Raw genomic sequence first — 19,058 nt, 5'->3', positions numbered from 1 at the left:
GGACGGCGAAAGCCAGCTACTGGATATAGGGTGGAGGGTAAGATGGGTAAGATGGTGTGTAGTTGGAGCAGGTAGATTACGTGGTACTGCCACACGTTGTCTGTGGAGCCACGACGGCGCGGCGGCCAGGGGGAACGACAAGGACGAGCAGTGGCAAATGGGGGGACGGAATCGGTGGATGGATGCCGCCTAAGGGGGCGAGAGTGGAGAGGGACACACCGCCGATGAGGTTGGCGCAGGGGAGCATCGAACAGGGAGCTAGAGAGGAGCGAGAGGAGAGAGAGAGAGAGAGGACAGGAATGGATGTAGCAGCCCGGCAGTCTAGCATGCAAAATGCTGCGTCGACGTTATCACGCCGCCAGAGATTAAGGGGCTGACGCGGTGGATACGGGGGTGCGGCGGCCTTCAGCCTTCCTATTTTTCGCCGTGCTCTGCTGAGTTTTACTTGGCAAACACCCCGCACGCTACCTTCGGGCTCCTTATTGTTCGACAACGCTCCTCTCTCCTCACCCTTCGTCTCTGTTACGGCTGCTCCTCGTGCAGCATCGTTTTTTTCCCTCCCCAAACTGTACAACCCACCCCCTTGTTCATCGCTGCCAACCCTCTCCCAGCGAGCCGCGCTGTCTCTTCGAGACGATTTACTCCCGTCCCTGCACAACGGCCCGTATTAGCAGGTTTATGCCAGGAACTCGTTTACCTGCAGCTCGCAGCCTGCACAAAGGAGCGTCGCTGCCTTTTTGCCACGCTGCACGAGGAGATGAAGAGCGCGCGCGGCGGGGGAACGTGATTAGCCAGGGACCGCGCGTCTTCGATCCCTTTCCTTTGATACTCTGCGTTGCCAGGATCGATCGGTAAACCTCGCGTTCTGTTTGCGGAAACGCTCGAGCCTTTACTACGGAGGTTTTTATGAAGCGTCGTTTGTACAGAGCGCGTAATTAAAAGGATCGTCGTTAATTGAGCAGAGGGGGATGAATGGGATGGATGCGGGGAAACTGGGTCGCGTTCAGTATCAGTTTTATAAAGATGCAAGTATTGTATTAAAGCGATACAAGCGGATGTCGCTGGTATAGTGTAATTGTGGGAGAGACGCCGCACCTTCGGTATTTCAGGGTTATCGGTAATAAAATGCAACACTCTCGATTTTATTTGCTTTAGGCTGTTCGTTTGGGTTAGATTAATAAGCGAGAACGCGTTTCCATTATTACTTTTAAAACTTTGCTATTTTTCGAGATAAGCCTACCGCACTTGCACTTTGCCTCAATAGTTATACGTCGAGTTTATTTTTGCTATGGTAGTAGTTAAAAAATCATAGTTTTTCGTGATATAACTTTTGTAATACGTTAAAGGAGATCTCTGGAATATTTCTCGGCTACAATAGATCATATTCGACATAGCACTTGGAAATACGAAAGTGCTGCGTCTCTTCCGGGCATTTGGCATATATGCCGCACTTTTATTGTATCGTATGTGTTCCTAACCCGTGATATCTGAAGGCAAATTATTATTTTTTTAACGACAAATCTGATAATCCAAACATATTTGTGGGCTTTTTACTCTTTTTCACATTTTATCTTTATTTTATGTGTAATGAATGTGGAAGAAAGAAGAAAAGACAATTAAATTTAGAAAAGCAGAAATAATATCTGTACCTATTTATTTTTCCAATTTTGTTTTATTTTATAACTGTATAATGAGGTTATCCTTTTTCTTTAATTTATCTTGGGGAAATAATAACCAAACTGAGTTTCACTGTAAAGAGAAGAAACTACATTAAAAGCTATTATTCCACAAAGATTTATGTAGGAGAGTGACAATTTATTCAAACAATCCTAATCAATGAGGTTTTAAACTACACGTGGCTTTCCTCTCTCACCAGCTTTGTTCGTCCACCCTTTTGTTCCACAGACATGCGCAATACGTTTAAATGGAATACGTTAGTTTTACAGAACTTCTATCGTATTTCTTTTACAACTGTACAAATTAAAAAGATGTTTCATTTTACTTTGTTTTTACTACTTTTTAAATAAAAAGTTAAAATTAACAAGTTTAAATGGAAAATTAATCGTTTTTCAAAATATGGCAGCACACCCGCATGTGCGGCGTCTCTCCTAAAAAAGGATGTTTTTAGTTTCAATTTTTTAAGGGTGACAAATATTAAAATTTCGATTTTCTTTAATGCCAGTAGTAGGACAAGATGTTCAACTACTTAATAATATGTATCCTTGGAAAAAAATTTCATTGCAAAATTCAGACACGGTGACAATTTTGACTAAGGTGCGGCAACTCTCCCACAATTACCCTAATCCCCTGTCCATTCTGTGTTTATAGTTCTAATTTACATCGTTTTACACGAAAGGACGCGAACGTCTCGGGAAGGAAGCCTCGAGGAGCGACGTAAAGAAAGGCAGACACGTGTAAGTGTGGGATTAGCTAGATTCCGGATCTAGTGGATGCTGAGTCTCTCGCGATCCGTGCTGAGCTTTCATTTGGCAAACGTTCTGCATTAGTTGCGAAGTATTGTTCGGTATCGTTTGAGCGTGTCAAATCGAGCCCCATTGCACTGCCTCGAATCGCGCACGTCCCCGTCCCAGCTCTTCCTCTGACGCTCGGCCTCCTCTCGCCGTCTGCCAGGCTTTCCACAGTGATTTAGACTTGCGAGCGCCGACACGAATTACGCCGTTCATGACTGGAATTTATTTATCCCCCCCGCGAAAGCGCTATGCATTCTTCGCCGCAACTGCAGTTATTTTAAGAACCCCGGCAGCGTCCCGGGGTTCTAAGGTAAGAGAAAGGGACGGACGTGATTAGTAGAGAGGCGTCTGGAGGGAATCGTCAGAGATCGATAACCTTTGAATCGCGAGCTTTCCATTTCCAATTCCACGCGATCCTATATTTGCCCAGAGTGTATTACAATAACTCGATCTTCTGGAATCTGATGCTCTCAGACTCCGTGCTCCACGGGAATTTCGCTGGAAGCACCGCTATAAACTAATGCCCCAGCAGAGTAATTCGTAAGAATTTCTAGACGAAGGGAATAAGTGGAACGAATGTCTCTATAGTCGGGGCACGCGACGTCACGGTGAATTGAGCACCGGTTAAAATTTCCCGTGCGTATTTCTCGCGTTCTCGCAGTCAGCAGTCGGGGCTGCGCATTAATGCCGTTTCTTGGCTGTTCGAGGGAACTGTAACTCCAACGTTGCAGCAAGCCGTGCGCGAATTCGAAGCTGAATCAGCGCCACGTCTGGTCATATTATCGGCTCCAACTACTGAAAGAACACGTGCGTCTAGCGCGGCACGTACGCGTGCCAGGGGAGCGAATAATTTCGCGACTAACTACCGCGCCCCGTCGCCGCTCGCCGTTTCGAGCCGAGGGAATTTCGCGAAACTTTCATACGCTTCGCCGGAGGAACATTTCTGACGTAACCAACCGGCAAACGTAACCATTTTTCCTCCCAAACTTCGACATTCTTCCACTCTGCTTCGCGGGAGTCCTGTAACAAGATATTGAAAGAAAAATCTGTTGCTCCAGTCGAGGCGTTAGTTCCGACTGAGGAACTCGGACGGAAGGTCGACGAACATATGCCCATTGGCCCCAAACGAGTCCGCTCTCGGGAAGCAGCGAAAGTTCCTCTATCGAAAGTGTAAGGTCCTCCGCTCTGTGTGTTTACACAACGAGGTATATACGATAGAGCGTTTCGTCTTCGACGAGAGAGGCTTTCAGCAAATATTGCTCGGCGCGGTAAGCCAGAAAAACGAAGGCAGGAGAGCCTCGGCGGAAGACGAGGGACAACGACGTCGGTCCTCAGACCTCCGTACATTTTCCGCGGGTGTTCCCAGAAATTTCTTCTGCGTACGAAGTGGCGCGTTTAGGCCGCGCCAGCTCCTCGACGTACGGTTGCAGCCTCGAGAGCGAATCTCGGCAATCATTAGCGGGCCGCCAGCGAAAAGAAAGAGAGAGAGAGAGAGAGAGAGAGAGAGAGAGAAGGAGAATCGTAGGCGAGGCGTACAACGGGCGAAATTCCAAGACGGCGAGCGACGCGAGCGAACGGCCCGAGCAGTAATGATTCGTCCAAGAGCCCTAGACGAATCCGCAAAGAACGCCTGATTCTCGGCGAATTTCCACAGGTTCCGGCACGTTACTACTGGTGGGGCCGTGAATTTAACCTCGGCCATGCTAGCGCCCCACGAACCTCTTCAGTCTGCCGCGGCTGTATTATCGGTTTGAACGGCAGAAAGAGCGTGCCCGCCTATTGCCGAGGAAAGCGCGTCGTCCTCCTCCATCCGCAGCCCCGACGACGCGTCATATATATCCGCGGTTTCACCGAGTCGCACCGGTAAGAAGGAGAACGCACCAGCGCCGCCGTCGAGCCGCGTGCACAGAAAAGAGGTTTCCTTTTTCGCTTTGACGTGTGCTTCTCATTTATTTCCGTGGTGCCGCGTCCGAGGGGCGGCGGGAACAACGCCGACGACGACCGCGACCACGGCGAGTTGAAAAAAAGGAAAAAGAGAGAGAGAGGGATGGAGAGATGGAGAGAGAGAGAGCGCGAATGGGGTAGAAGAGACGCCAAGGCAAAACGAGAAATAAAAAGAGAAAAAACCGGGGCAGAGGGGGGGTGACCAGCGAGACTGGTGCTAAGGAGCGCCGGAGAAACCCGTGAAGGAGCGAGAAGGGAGCGGAGGAAAAGGGGTGAGTTTCACCTTGGATAGGGTTGCCCGGTGAGTTGTAGGCCGCGCAAGCCACAGAAAAGACGGTGGGACGGGGTGGAAGCTCGGTGGAAACGAGCGTGGAAACGAGCAATGGCGAAGGCGCGGATAGCAGGAAGAACGCTGACGGAGAGATGAACGGGGGAGGGTTGGTCGCGGCTAAGGGCGATGGGGTTGTATTGTTGTGTGACGGCGGTGACCCGTGGAGCGTTTGCAAGCCCCTCTAAGCTCGCGTTCCTTTTCCTTTCTACCCCCCCGGTCTTTTTCTTTCAGCCCCCCCGCCGTCGCGCAACCTTTCTTTCCCTCTTTTACCTCTCTTCTATCTGCTTCATCTCGCTTCGTTTCAAAGTCGCCTCCCTCCCGGTAGATGCACCGTCCCTCTTCAACTAAACGCTGCCGCTGACAGCTGCCCGGGCCTCTATCGTCCGCGGAAGAATAAACGAGGGACACGCCGATATTCCAGCAGCCGTGCGGCGCCGATAGACCGTGATTGCATAAAGATCGCCGGCCAAGGAATCGACAATGAAACGGACCGGGATCCTGTAATTGCTGCCTACGCTTCCCCTCTGATTGTCCGTGCCAGCGGGCCCGCAAATTGACTTCCGTCCAGACTCGAGAGATCTCCTCGAGACGAGTGTGCGTCCCGACCACTTGGCCGAGCCACTGCCAATCAACCAACCATCCTCTCCGATTTCTTAGATGCTGCCCGACTACAGCGTCATGAAAAATTCTACATCCACTCCGTTCCTTTTCACAGTTGTCCAATGTTATAGAGCGACGGCACGCCCTCTGGACGCAATTTGCTCTGCGGACTTAACGCGCACCTCCGTCAACGCGGACCAACAACGTCTGTGTCCAGCAGTTAATTCTCTGATCCGTCGACTCCGTTGCTTCTTACTTCGTGCTTCTTCTCTCCCAGCCGTCTGCTCTTCGCGCCGCCCTCCTATCTGTAAGCACCTGCTGTCTCTGTCGAGCAGACTTTCTTTGCGTTTTACCAGCTCGCCGATGCTCTTGCTTAGCTCCAGGAGACGTCGCCGCGGAGTCCCGTCACTTTGGCTAAACGCTGTCAACGGCATGCACAAATAGGTACCTCCGGGGACTTTCGCGAAACGCCCGTTGGAAACGCTGCGCCATGAGCCACCGTGAAGGGTGGAAATCATATTGGAACGGAGAGTATTGGTTCCCGATAGTGCTGGACGTAATTACGACGGGATCTTTGATCGTTCGCCTGTGCGAATCCGCAAATTGATTTTTTTTTTCGTCCCCGCGACCCATGATTACCGCGCTAACGAATTCGGAGGCGAATAATTGGTTAACGACGGATCGATCGGCGTCTTATCGAAGCCCCTGTCGCTTATAAACCGAGGAACGGGATTTTTAAATGGCGCGTTCAATGGGCTCCTGCTTCTTGCCACCAACAGCGGTAGAAATTAAAGAACGCCGCGGTTATCTGATTCAATCCTTGCGTTTTCAATTAATTCTATACTGCTTGAAAGATAATTACTGCTTGCGTATTCGCGTGTATCATTATCAATCTTTTAATTCAGTCACTAGTGAGACGCGAGGCTCGCGGTGCAAGTCTTTGGACACCACGATTGAAAAAGATTTTGCAGAGACCATTAATATGCAAGACGTCGAATCCGTATTGCACAAAAGAGCTTCAATTTTAAACCTCCTATCGCTGCTCTATTCTTCAAGAGAGAAATACGATATCTGCTGCGCAGGGAGTTCAATCATTTCCAGTTATATTGAGAATTGCGACGTTTATTGGACCCTTCCATTAGCTTTAACGTCGTTTCGGAGTAACAATAGCCGTTTACGTTTCGGTTCCGCCGACTGCAATAAAACCGACAGAACCGTAAAAACATCTGAAAAACGCGGTGGAACTGTTCCGAAGCTAGCTTTTGTGCACCGCGCTTTTGCGTTTCAAGGGAAAATATTTGCCGTTAATACCATTCAACTGCGATTCAATATTTCTCAGTCATGAGCCACTGTATGGATGACACAAAAGGTGGATATTCTAAAGGCACTGCGCTAGTAACTAGCTAAATAACTCCAACCGGTAACTACGCATCTCGGAATTGAAATATCTCCTGAAACTAATCGAGAACGTCACATCGACGAATCCCACCGATCGAATAACTCCCCGCTTTCACGGGAGAAAAAGCTATAAAATTCAGTCAAAAGCTGCTTGGAGGTACGCCCGAAAAAGAAGTCCACGTCCGTCATTCAACGTCATCGCCTCATCACGGTTGCGCGGCTCTCGTTCGGCCGCGGGAGCCCGGGGGAGAGGGGGATTAATTAAACGATTCGTATTTTCGAACCAGCGCGAATTTCCGATTGTCAGGAGCCCCGACGGTATCTACCGAAGTCTGATGATTTAACGGTCAATCATCGCTTTTAGAACCACACCGCGTAGAAAAAGCACGAGAGAGTGGATGAGCGAGCTTACGTACGCGCCAGTGACGGACCGTTTCCACTGGCCGCGCAAGTGGTGCAGCCCGTTTTAGGTCAGACAGCCGCCGCGTCGTCGCTGGTTTGGCAATTATATGTATCAGGTACATTTTCAAGTTCGCCGAGAAACATAATTATCGTCTCGATGTGACGTGTCCAATGAAAATCACTCGTTCGAACAGCTGAGGGGAAGAGAGACGGTCGCGTAACTGTCGCGAGGGTGAAACAAGGACGCCGAATTGGACGTATTTATTAAATTCCAGTAACCTATCGACATCGACGCGTGGCATTTGCACAATAATTAATTGTTCATCACACGGTGCGCGTATCGGGGAGGCGCGTTGAATTCGGGGTAATAATGAACTGAAAAATTGACTGCGGCTATTCTGCGCGCCCGACGCTTCTATTTTCCCAGCAGCGTGATGAATAATTTCCTCGCGGCTCCCCGGCACTGTATTCAGCGAGAAAATTTCGTAACAACGGCCGTGGAAAATTTCGCAACGGAGTGTATAGAAGAAGTTGATTAGATTGAAGTTGAGCAGGACGCTGTGATCGAGGGATCCATCGAGCAACGCGTCTTGTATGAGAATCGAAGCGTGTGGTGGGTCTGACAATGGTAGGAAAGGAACTGGCGATTCGTTGATGAGAATTAATTAAGCCGGGCGTATTTACGAGCTGTTAAATCCCCAATCCGTCGACGAGGAGGGGAGAGATAAGCCGCGGCAGCATCCGGCGCACAATGCCTGGTTGCAGGTGAAAGAACTGTCTTTTGATGGCTGCCACGGAAGAAGCTGGCGGGGAAGTAAAAGTCTGGGGGAGAGTAGAGAAAAGGGAAGGAAATGCCTTGATACGGTGCCCGGGGGTTAAAGTTCTTGGTTTTCTTCGTGCCGGCTCCGCTGGCACGGGATAGCTTGTGGGCGGGTCCAAGGAAAAATAAGAGTTAATGGAACAACGAAAAAGCAGCAACGCCGCCTGGAATGGGCCAAGATGAATGGGCCTCTATAGCATGAAACGTTATATCCATTGTACCGTGTATTTTCCTAGCCGACGAACGGAGCTGGACGGGAAAAAGTCGCGTTTCCAAATCGATGTTAATCGGGTGACGCATGGGAGGAAATGTGAAACGAAGCGGACCGCACCTTCGTTGCGTTTGAATTTATGAAATACAATGAAATAGCTGAAACCACAATTCTCCTATCCCTCAAGATTATTGCGTCTGACTTTCCACTTTCGTTTCTTCACTCGAACGTGTGCACAGCGTTCCACGTATCATTCCGTTCGCTCGGTAAAGACTTACATATTAATATGACTGGAACACCCGAAAGCTGATCTACTCTGAAATTCTACACCAGTCCCCGGAAATTGCTCCGTGCCCCCGATAGAATTCGATAGAAGGTTTCGCTAGTGGGTCGGTGGTTAATCGCGTTTGAAACGTCTCGAGTAGATCCATGACCTCTCTGTCTGCCTTCGTGCTACTTGCACCTCGGCTGTGCAGGAATGCTTTAAATTGTATTTACAACTTGTTTCTCGTGTATCCAACGTGTCGTTCGGACGACCAAGTTCCTGAGGGGACGTGAGTCCTCCGTGCTCCTTTCCGCCGGTATATATTTTCCAATTCCCTAACGGGCCTCGCGAAAGTTACGTCCAGAAGAGATCGATGCTGATAGAATTGCTCAAAGATTTCAGATCGATGGCCCGTCCACCGAGAGGCGAGCGAGCTCCTTTCCCTCCCACGGTAATGGAAATATATTTCCCCGCAGGAACACACGGCACACGCTCCACGGGAGCGTTCCGCTTCTGTTCCACATCGGAAATATGTGGAATAATATTGGCTCGTGGAACTTAACCGAGCGCCGTTCCGCGGCCACTCCTTCTCTCAGTTCTTTCCCGGGCAAATTGAATTTTCTGCCCCATTAAGGTGGATCTTAGAGGACACTTAAATTCCCACGACGATGCCAATATCGCCGAAAATTGGCGCGACCAGGAGTCGCAACGCTCCTCCGCGTCCGCCCCTCCCCCGCATGCTCGCATTTATATTCGCCACGGAATCTGCATTTCGGTACGAGCAACGCGCCAAGTAATGTAATCCCGCGGAAGTTCACGCCAGGAAAGACAGAGCTTTTTACTTTTGAAATTATGTCAGGCGTTTGTCAGGACGTGCGTGAGCGGAATATCTACATAGTCGAGTTAACGTTGCCAGGCCAGCCACGGAGTTCTCGTCAGGCCAAAGTTACGAGACACGGTCGGAGGGGGCGCGAAAAGAAAGAAGCTGGAACAATACCTGGCAGGCCAGCAACGAAACTATTCCCAGAAGTGGCATGAATAGCATTGTTGCGGTTCGGAGCGCGGCCGCGTCTTTCCTCTCGCGGGAAACCTTCTCTCTCTCCTATCCAACTCTCTAAACAGCCGTACTCACGGCACCGCGTGCCGCTCATCATTCTTGTCACATTACCGCTAGTGACGCGATGCATGCACCCGAATATTTATGCCGCGCCATAAATCCTCCGCGGGGTTAAAAATTGCCGAGCCCGGCAACGCAAAACGGTGCGCTCATATCGGAAACTTTCCATTTCTCACCGCCACGAAGGATACTATTTCTCGCAAAGTGTGCTAAGAAACACTGCACACTGCCGAGGGCAGTATACCCCCGTCGTTTACGCTCACTTTCAATTTCAACAATCGCTATTTAGTACCTGTAACGCGAAACCGATGAAGGTCGCCAAAGTTAGGGTCACAGGCATCGCTGAAGAAAACTTCACGTCCAGCTGATCCCACCGTTCAATTCCCTTACTTGCCGAAGTTTCCCCATTCTAGACGGCTCGGCGCGCGCCGCGCGGTTACCCGGTAATTTAATCAGAGTAAAGTACGTGAAATGGAAAATCGTACTCGGCGGCCGCGGCTGGGCCACTCTCTGTGTTTTTCTGGCCCGTCAGCCGCCCGTTAATCGCTTACCGCAATCGATAATTCAATCAAAACAGAGCAAGCTCGAGGGATGTGCCGAGTTCTTCGCGGTTCGTCAACACGTGTCACGTGCGTCCACCGTGCATAAACGCTTCTAACGCACCGCGAATATAATTTAACCATCGCCCGCCCCCCGCCAGCCGTCCTCCCTCTTGATGCAACAATAACAGCGTGACGCCAACGACAACGCACCGAGTATTTGGAGGCCGCGCGAACGACGGCGGGGACGCGACGCCAGCCAACCTCATAATTGCTTCCCGATTAGATACTGTGTGTCGTTCGATCGGTCGATTTCGGGCCGCACGCGTAAACCCGACCACCCCCAAACGGCCGCGAGTATCGACAGATATATCGCGAGAAAATCAACAGGCGGCTGTACGCGCCCGCCCTTCCTATATTTTTCCGATTAACAGACGTGCGAATGGAGCGGCGCGGCATGCCCACACTCCCTCACCCCCTTGCACGCGTGTTATTTAATATCGACAAGCTTGCGCCGCGTCCCTTCCAGCAACGTTTCACCCTCCGCGCTTCCCCGGGAGAGGGAATGCCTTCTGGTTAATTTTAACCGCCCAGCTAGCGGTACGAGGGACTCGGAACGGTAATTCTTGCTCGCTTTGCCGGCGGTAATGCGATGGTTCGAATTGATGCGCGAAGGGAGGAAGAGAATTGAATAGAATCTCTGCGGAGATTCAAATCCGCGGCTGTGAATGTGACGGAGGAGCAAGGGTGTGACCATGAAGTGGCCTCCGAATTCTCCCCCCAAAAAAGGAAACAAATTTCAGGCCAGAGGCGTGATTATTGAGAGGAAGAAGGTGCGAAGCTAATTCACTAGTTCACGTGCAGCACCTTGCGCAAAATGGCCAAGCGGGCTGCACCATTATCGAGCAGGACTTCTGTTATTGATCGGTCGACTGAAATTTATGCTCCATTATACTCCATCGGAATAACGTATCACCGTGTAAATTAGACGGTAATGAAAATTGACGGTATAATAATTCGCTGAATTTACCCGTGAGCGAACAAGCCGCGGCCGCAACGTCCACGAGCATTACAAGTTGCCCGCCCGCGTTGCCATTCCCAGTCGCTGCTTGAACACGGGCATTGGGGGAGCGTGGATCGAAGCCTGATCGCACGAGTCTCGACGTTCGAGACTCGATTAAAATGCCGGGCCACGGGCCCGTGTCAGAGGAAGGGGTGTCTTTGTTTCGACGCCATAAATTACGTTGAAACAAGGCTCGATTTCGGGGAGGTGGAACGCGTACGTTCCGTCAGGCATCGGCTCATCGTTCAGGCTAAATCGCGATTGATCGGCATCGCGGCTGCGTGCTCGGTGCAATCGTTAATGGGCCGAGATTGGGGGCAGTCGGTTAACCGAACTTGAACAAACCGACTGTTCCGTATCGTTTTCCAAAGCGTCGCGCTTCTTCGTCCCCTTGAATTAAAAGTCACACTCGACGGGAAAGCCATTTGCACCGGGCACTTTCCGCTTCGTGCTATCGAAATTCTAGTTTCGCAGGGACGCGAGGGGAGGGTATCGTAATAAAATTGACGAGAGCTCGTTCGCGCGGGGATGATAAGAAGCGTTCAACTTCGTCTATCTTTACATCCCCGGGCGAGGCTGATCCGTCGAAGCTTTTTAAGCAGCGAGAATTCGATGAATTAATTCCACTCGGAGCACCTTTTCAGAAAGGGCTCGCGTTATTACAAACGGGCTTATTATAACTCGGCGCTCGCTGTCCGACCATTATGGAATTAACGGTGGAAATCCTGCAGCCGCGGCCCGGTTCGAGTCGCTGATATTTGCCGAGGCACGTTTGAACTAAGAAAAACCGATGGATGGTCCAGAGAGGGTTTCTAGCTGGGCCACGTATTATGCAGTTCCATTGCAGTCGAGTGGGCAACTCGCCGAAGAATAGGGGGCCCGGGGTGAGGGCGAAGCTCGCCATTCTCCTTATTAAACTGCCGTTTAAAAATACACCCCGCTGGACTTCGAAAACCGAGGTCAAGCGAAAAAAGTGGGACAGCGAGCGCTTCGGAAATAGCTCGCAACGTTGCTGCCGTCAACATTCGAACACAAAGGAACTAGGAGGGGAATATTGGAAAATATTTGCGCACCTCCCTTCCAGCTGACCTTTCCACGAAAGACGTCCCTTCGAGCGAACCAAGTCTTTAAGCCTGCCCGACAGGGGGCCTCGAACTTTCTCCATTCCAAACTAAACCCCGATCTCGAACCGCCCAATAATCTTCGCGACGTTACACCCTTCAGAATAACCCCCCTCTATACGCGACCACTTCTAGACGCTTTAACCCTCTAGTGCATAGATGTTTAATTCAGTTGAAAAAATTAGACTAGTCTAATTCTCGCAGCATGCTCAGCTCAAAAATGCATTTCAAACTAGATTTCTGTCAAATCGAAACGCCAGATTGACATGCTTCCTAGGCTAATATGTGCGGTGTGGCAATACTTTTAAGGCTGGCAACTGAGAATTCTGAAAAATAATTATAGGTGCCCAACTCCTGGATTAAACAGGTGCCCGCCTTAAGGCAGGCGTATGCACTAGAGGGTTAAGAACCAGCCTCGCTAGATGGAACCGGCTGAAATGCATGCAAATTTCTAAAAGACAGACGTCGATGAAATTCACCACCCATTCCCTGCCCAGCGTCCCCTCGCGTCCCACCCGCATAATAATGTCGCAAGTGGCGCGGGGCTGAGTCTTAAAATCTTTAAACAGGATTATACTCTCGGCCGGGGACCGTATCCGCGCCACCTTTCCCTCTTAAGCTTTCACAGGGTGTCGCGTCGCGGAGCCATTAACCGCGAATTTAAGGAACCGACGTGCTACTTGGAAACGGCATTTGAAAAGACGTTCTCCGACCACCCTCTCGCGGGGGTGGCGGTGGCGAGTGCGAAGCCATAGCTTCGCCGGGGAAAAGATAGCTGGGGCGCATTTTACAACGTACTTCCGTAATGGCTGGACCGTGCTACGTGCCGGTGAATGGATCTACGAGAAGGGGGATGAAGCGGAAGGAACGCGAAGGAGAGCACAGAGGGGTGGCTCTGATCAAGAGGTAAATGAGCACGGCTCGGATTGCTGGCTCCCTCTCTCATTATTCGCCGCGAGTTATCATACGCGTTATTCTCCCCTAACGAGACTTTGTCTTCCCCCCACGATCGCTTCGATTCGAGCGTAAGAAAGATCGCGGGAAATACCGAGTATCGAGCAATGATTGATTGCATCGATTCTCGTGGAGTCTATTAACCCCTCGAGCGAGTCGAGGAGTCCAGCGAGTTGTTTGCGAGGTTGGTTGAATAGAATCTCTCCATTTCTAATGCTGCCGCGCTTTTAAATATAAAGAGTACTGGGCTGAACAGCTGAGGCTCGTGTTTCGTACTCGTGTTACCTAAGTAAGCGACTGATACATCAGCTCTCCCCCCTTAAAGGGTTAATTGGCTGGTTCGGATCGCGACGATGGGTCCTCGGGGATCTAACAAGAGAAGGGTCCCAAGAGTGCCCCTTCAATTTCGAGCTGCTGCATACGAGCCTCTGCTGTTATGCGCAAAGTATTAGGCGCTGGAAATTAATAAATTATACGCAACATGTTCCTTCTTACGAGACAAAGGCGGACTCAGGGCGAGGCGAAAATTCAACGTCTTTTACGGTGGGCAATTGCTCGTTCTCGAAGCGTTCGTTGGGAACCATTTGCCTGCCAGATGATTAAGAGGCAATCGACATCGTGCCGTTTTTTCGACTATTTCGACTGCTTTTGCCCTGAGATAATCCATTAAATTGCTCTGTCAGCGGGTGGGTAGGTTTGCTAGCCAAAGGTCTGGTTTTTCCCTTGCTACGTCACCAAGAAGGAGAGGCTTCCTCCTCCACTATCAAATTCGAAAAGGAAGTTCTTTCGCGCGTGTGTTGATAGCTAACTGAACAGGAGCAGACACTATAGATATTTCCCTTACGCAATGTTAATTTCCATTGTACGATCGAATGGTACTAATTCCTCACGGAGTACCCATAGCGGTGGATTAAAGGGCGAAGAAGGCAGGAAACTTTTTCTCCTTCGCCGGTGAATTATTTCGGCGTGTCAGGAAATTTGACGGCGTCGTAAAGTTTGTTCGGAGAACTCATTAACCTGGATGAAGTGCAACCAGCGTCAATATCCACGTAGAGAGGACTTTGCTCCCATCATTCACACCGCGCCCCGCTCGTATAATGCTCTTGTTAATTTGCTAATTAACGTATAACTATTATACGCGCGTAGGATGCCGGTATTATATCGACGGGCACGATTCAATTCATTTCGGGGGATACAATTACTATTCTATGTACGAGCTGTCCGAACAACCGGTCACAGAGACAAATAGCGCCAACGTCTCTTCGATCATTACTGTAACCAATTTCGCAGTCGCATTCATCGGATCGCGTAAGCTTTTTACAGGGTCCGCTAATTGGTCGAGATAAATGGAATAAAAACAAAAAGTTCACAGAAGCTTCATCGACCCGATAACAAATGCCCAGAAGCGTTCCAACGTTTATTAGAGCGATATTGCAAATTGGCTAGTCATCCTCTTCACTGAACCTTCGGTACATCTAATTCCCTATTTTGTTCAAACATTTCCCCGCTCCTAATTGCCGGTAACACTGCAGAAAACGAAACAACACCCGCCGCGGGATCCTCGAGTTTACCTAACGCGCCAGATGCAACAGTCTGAAGTATCTTCGTCCTGGTACACCGTGTTTTTCCAGCGAATACCGTGAGAAAAGTTCGCAAGCATCGGCTCGCGGGAGGACAAGCAATCCCCGATGTTTTTCCTTGCGACCAGCTCGAGCGTCCGGCCAGGAATGCTTGGAATCACGGATACGTGGAAACGGCATCTCGAAAGGCGTGTTCTGTCCATCCATCCGAGAGCGAGAGGGGGGAACGATAGATCGTGCTCGTGTAGGCGATGGTTTAGTGCATTCCATGTCGTAGATCCATTGTGGCCCGGAGGATTACCGAGTGGTTCAATGGACGCTCGCCAGGTCGATTCAGTCTGCGCTGGTCGCGTGCGGTATTAAGCAGCAACGATAATTAAACACCATCGCTGGTAATCTTTCGTTCCAACAACAGGAAGGGAAAAGGAGCGTCTGCCCCTCGGTCCAGGGGTGAAAGTTACGAGGGTTCCTCCCGGCAGGAAACTCGTTCAACGCTCGTCAATGCCGGGACACTGTCTATTCGACAAACAACGCGTCGCATCCTCCCGCATCCGCCGCGCGGCTTAAACTTTGTACTTATAACCCGTAGGATCGTGTCGCGGCGATGGGAGGAGAACCTTCGGGATGGGTTCTTTGCGGTGTATCAATTTAACGCAGTCCCGAGGAAGCGATATACATCAACCGCTCGTTAAGAGGCATTCGACTTACGCGTCGAATTCCACGAGCCTCCCCGCTCATTATAGATTTTACGTCGTCCCGACTGTTCCGCTCCCTGCGAGATAAAGGGGGTGGCCGTCTCAAAGAACGCCGCCGAACTTGCCAGCTCCAGCGAACGCGTCCTTTGAACCTCTCCGAGCCTCCCACGGATGTAGTAAATAACTTAACCCTGTAGTGCATAGATTTTTAATTCAGTTGAAAAAATTAGACTAGTCTAATTCGGGGATGAAAAGACCGAATCCGATGTCTGTTTTCAATTTGGAGGACGTCTGGGCTCCCCAGGGCAGCCTTTTGGGTCACCGCCTTAAGGCGGGATCATGTAGCAAGTACAAAAAGTGTAGTATTTTTTTTTATAAAATAAATACTTTATTTTTAATGAAAAACTTTGAAAAATTATAAATTTTTGTATATAATAGAGAATTATTTTATTGTGCATTGTGAAATTTAACAAAGCATAGAAACAAATGTTATGGCTTTATTATAATAGTATGATACGATATATGTATGTATATATATACCAAATTTCATAAACAAAGAGCTAAATAGTGCACAAGTAAAATTTTCGGCGTGGCATGACTTTTAAGGCTGGCAACTGAGAATTCTTATAGAAAATTATAGGCGCCCAATTTCTGGATTAAACAGGTGCCCGCCTTAAGGCAGGCGTATGCACTAGAGGGTTAATCACTATCCCGAACGAAAAGATGGGGCGAGTCAATTTAATTGCACCCCAGTGGAACCGAGGCAGTGTTCACAGGGCAGGGTGCTCGATAGACCGAAGAATAGACACCCGTGATAGGGAGGATTAACCGCGCCGGTTCGATCGGGCCACGCTAAATAGCGGTATACACGCACAGCAACAAGCATCGAAGGCTTTTGAAAGTGCGAACCCTCGGACTAATTCGGTCCTGGGGCGCGGTATCAAAGAAGAACGACGTATCTGACCGTGGAGAAGGATGCGGTCAGCCGTCCGTTCTGCATCGACTTCGGTGAATGGAAGGCCGGAGGGGAGGTTAAGGGAAGTTGGGGGTGGTTGCTTTGCCTGAATGGATGGCTCCTGAACGGGTCAGAGAGAAGCGGTCGGCGGTGGTACTCATTATTAGCCGTGAGCTTGCGCCGTTTCCATTCCTCTCCTGCGAACCTAGTCGCTGAGTAAACACTTTGATTTATGTGCCACGGCTACCACCGATAAGGATAAACCGGCCCACCTCCCCGGAGGGGAGGTGGTTGGCACGGCTGGAGGAGGTTGCATCGGTGCACTCAACGCATACAATCCGGCAAACTCTTCCTCCACCTCCCCCCCTCACTTGTAGCCGGTTCTCCTGTAAATTTTCCTCGCCCCCTTCACCGCCGTGCCTTCCTGTTCCTGCTTTGTGTATCTTGCTTCATCTCTTTGTCCTCGTCTATCCGTGTTTATCCCATTCTTTGTCCTCCTCCCTCCAACCCCCCGGCACGCTATGTACACCCTGTACATGCACGCTGAATCCTCCCTCTTGATCGCTCTAACTCTCGCCCCCTCCCTCCACCAGCCCTCTCTATCTCCCTGAATGGTATATCGTGGCTCGTGTACGTGGTTATTACACGGTTCCGTTGCAACGGCACGCCTGTGCATCCAGACAACGGATATCCAACGCGCGCCGCCAGCAAACCGGAGAGGAGAGGCCACGAGCGACACTGCTTCCCGGCTTTTAGCGAGCCACGCGGTTCGGGAATCGAGAAATCACTGGTGGAATTGGCTGTCTCAGTGGAGCAAGTGTAAACCAACGACGGACGTGAAGACGATACTCTAAGCGTCCGAATCAAGATACTCTCGCTGCTGCTTTGAATGGAAGATTATTTGTCAAAATACACGCTAGGAGATTCGAGGCGTTTTTAATTAGCCTGTCCTCTGCTGCCTATTTCGCGGGTGATCCGCGCGAGGGAAACCAGTCGAGAAAAGCGACCGTGTTAAATGGAATCCGAAAAAATCGCCGCTTTGAAACGCGGGCAATCCCCGTGTTTCCGCCAGGCAGATTTTGCAGCGCTCGCAAGCCGGCGTCTGTGTCCTAGCCGCGCAACACGGTCGCATTCAATTCCTTGATTTATCGTGTCTCATAAACACGATTACCCTGCGGTTTCGCCGGCCCGGAATGGTGCGCACACAGGGCAACGAGCGTATCCAGCGCGAGCCGTTTCAGCCTGGCAGAAAACAGAAGTCCATAAATGGCACACGCTGATGCTGTTTAACGACTTTCGCGAAGCCAACAACCGAAAAGCAACTTGCGTCCGCCCGTCAGAGGGCCGCTCACGCGTGGGAAGCATCGCATGTGATCGTTGGTCCGCGAGCGCGGAATCCGCCGCGCGTAAAGTAACACTTGTAAATATATTCCAAACTGTCCAGACTCCGCAGCCAGCGGGGCCAACTTTCCCTCCCGCTGCAATCTCTGTTTCCCGTCTGCTCTCGAAAATTGGGAAAATAAAATGCTGAATTTCTGTATCCCAGCTGATTCGGATCGTAACCGTCGCCACTTTATTTTCTGCCGCCGCGATGTCAACTATTTCTATCCTGCTCTTTTTAACATCCAGCCCGTTCTTCCTGTGTCCAGCGATATTGAATTTTCATCATCCCGCATTACCTTCCTTTTTCGCTCCGCCGCTATCCTATATTGATTAATGTATCCATCTGTTTCTTCGTGCTCTCGCTTCCGTTTTATTATTTTCCGGGCGCGCTCGCCTTCTATCCTCCGGCCACGTATCCCGCGTTCCCATTCGCCACTTTTGCCTTTCGCGTTTTTCCCATTCTACCTGCCCGTAACCGCCGGATACCGTACCGATAATGAATATTCAAATTTCAGACGGGACTCGGCCGTAGAACTGCGGGGGCCCGGGCACGCCGAGCGGCCGTACAAAAATTTAGGAGCGATGGACTTTCCGATACGTGACGTCGTCAAACTCGATGTACAATCGATCCCCCTCGGTTACCAGAAATACCTTAACCTCCGCCCCCCATTCAATTTTTTTCCAATTTGTACGCCGCTTGCGTGGCTTCCATCGCGGCAGGAACGCAGCGCAATCAAATTCTGTACGCAGCCTTCGAACTTGGCAATTTCATGGAAATAAGATGAATCTACAGGTTCCTTGATAGAAGCTATCTATACAGATGTGAAAAGAAGATTTAGCGAAAGCCTTTGCTCCCAGTATCCCCTCATTTCTCTCCGCGTTTCCTATATCCCCCGCGCTTCCCTCGGAAACATTCCAAAGGAGACGTATATACGAGCCGGAAGGCTTGATTGCGTATTAACCATTTAACATTCCACGAAAGACAAAGTTCAACGTCCCCTTCTTAACGTTCGCTTCACCGTTAATACGCATAATGCTCGGCGCTTACCTCCCAGGGCAAAGTAGTCGGGACCGTTATTAGTCTGACGGGCGTCTGACTCCAGGCGACCTTATCTACTGCGTGGCCTGCATGCCTGACATAAGTAGAGCTTATCTACTCCCCGCTCGGGGTAACTTTCGCCGTGATTGATCGCCCTTTTATTACATCTG

The 19,058-nt window shown here is 50.2% G+C and overlaps 1 protein-coding gene across 9 annotated transcripts in view; it reads right to left on the bottom strand.

Annotated features, from left to right (window-relative positions):
- The window catches only part of LOC143372809 (cell adhesion molecule Dscam2), a 130,420-nt gene that overhangs the window by 99,641 nt on the left and 11,721 nt on the right, over window positions 1-19,058 (bottom strand). The window lies entirely within an intron of this gene.

The sequence above is a fragment of the Andrena cerasifolii genome, chromosome 9 (genome assembly GCF_050908995.1).
Source record: "Andrena cerasifolii isolate SP2316 chromosome 9, iyAndCera1_principal, whole genome shotgun sequence".
Lineage (NCBI taxonomy): Eukaryota > Metazoa > Arthropoda > Insecta > Hymenoptera > Andrenidae > Andrena > Andrena cerasifolii.
Note: the sequence above shows the minus strand (reverse complement) of the source record. Positions and strands in the feature narration are given on the sequence as shown.